Here is a 1,469-nt window from a genome sequence, read left to right on the forward strand (position 1 = left end):
GACCTATGGAGCTTTTATTTTTCAATCGAGAGGTGAAACTAAAAGTTGAGGGCTTCAGAAGAACTGCAGTACCAAATTACGAGTAAATTATGGACAAACCTAAAGATGGATGCACCAGTGGTCTAGTGGTAGAATAGTACCCTGCCACGGTACAGACCCGAGTTCGATTCTCGGCTGGTGCATCTTGAAGAGATGCTATGATGATATTATTGCATACTTTTCGAATTTCTTGGGTTTGTCACTATATCATTTAAATTTATAAATTTCCCGAGTAGCACTATCGAGCTTTTTTTTTTTTATATCGAGAGTTGAAACTAAAAGTTGAGGGCTTCAGAAGAGCTGTAGGACCAAAATACGAGTACGTTTTTTATTGGNCCAAAGGTACATGCGCTAGTGGTCAAGTGGTAGAATAGTATCATACCACGATACAGTCCCAGTTCGATTCTCGACTAGTGCATCTTGAAGATTACCTATGATGATATTAGTGCAAAATGTTCAAAATTCGGTTTGTTACAATCTATCATTTACATTTATAGATTTCACGCGTAGCACTATGGAGCCTTCTTTTTGAAATCGAGAGGTGAAACTAAAACTTGAGGGCTTCAGAAGAACTACAGTTCCAAAATACGAGTATGTTTTTTATTGGCCCAAAGGTACATGCACTATTGGTCTAGTGGTAGAATAGTACCGTTCCACGATACAGTCTCAGTTCGATTCTCGACTGGTGCATCTTGAAGATTACCTATGATGATATTAGTGCAAAATGTTCAAACTTCGGGTTGTTACAATCTATCATTTACATTTATAGATTTCGCGAGTAGTCCTATGGAGCTTTTATTTTTAAATCGAGAGGTGAAACTAAAAGTTGAGGGCTTCAGAAGAACTGCAGTACCAAATTACGAGTAAATTATGGACAGACCTAACGTTGGATGCACCAGTGAACTAGTGGTAGAATAGTACCCTGCCACGGTACAGACCCGAGTTCGATTCTCGGCTGGTGCATCTTGAAGAGATGCTATGATGATATTATTGCATACTTTTCGAATTTCTTGGGTTTGTCACTATATCATTTAAATTTATAAATTTCCCGAGTAGCACTATCGAGCTTTTTTTTTTTTATATCNTTCGGTTTGTTACAATCTATCATTTACATTTATAGATTTCGCGAGTAGACCTATGGAGCTTTCATTTTTAAATCGAGAGGTGAAACTAAAAGTTGAGGGCTTCAGAAGAACTGCAGTACGAAATTTCAAGTAAATTATGGGCAGACCTAAAGTTGGTTGCACCAGTGGTCTAGTGGTAGAATAGTACCCTGCCACGGTACAGACCCGAGTTCGATTCTTGGCTGGTGCATCTTGAAGAGATGCTATGATGATATTATTGCATACTTTTCGAATTTCTTGGGTTTGTCACTATATCATTTAAATTTATAAATTTCCCGAGTAGCACTATCGAGCTTTTTTTTTTTT

General features: G+C 37.8%; 3 non-coding genes across 3 annotated transcripts; all 3 read left to right on the forward strand.

The window, feature by feature from the left end:
• The first annotated feature begins 111 nt into the window (after positions 1–111).
• On the forward strand, positions 112–182 carry TRNAG-GCC. Its single transcript has one exon. It is a non-coding gene; the product is annotated as a tRNA-Gly (tRNA).
• A 749-nt stretch (positions 183–931) lies between these two features.
• TRNAG-GCC lies at positions 932–1,002 on the forward strand. The gene has a single exon. It is a non-coding gene; the product is annotated as a tRNA-Gly (tRNA).
• Positions 1,003–1,282: 280 nt separating this feature from the next.
• TRNAG-GCC lies at positions 1,283–1,353 on the forward strand. The gene has a single exon. It is a non-coding gene; the product is annotated as a tRNA-Gly (tRNA).
• Positions 1,354–1,469: the final 116 nt, after the last annotated feature.

The sequence above is a fragment of the Cucurbita maxima genome, unplaced genomic scaffold (assembly GCF_002738345.1).
Source record: "Cucurbita maxima cultivar Rimu unplaced genomic scaffold, Cmax_1.0 Cma_Scf00070, whole genome shotgun sequence".
Taxonomy (NCBI): Eukaryota; Viridiplantae; Streptophyta; class Magnoliopsida; order Cucurbitales; family Cucurbitaceae; genus Cucurbita; species Cucurbita maxima.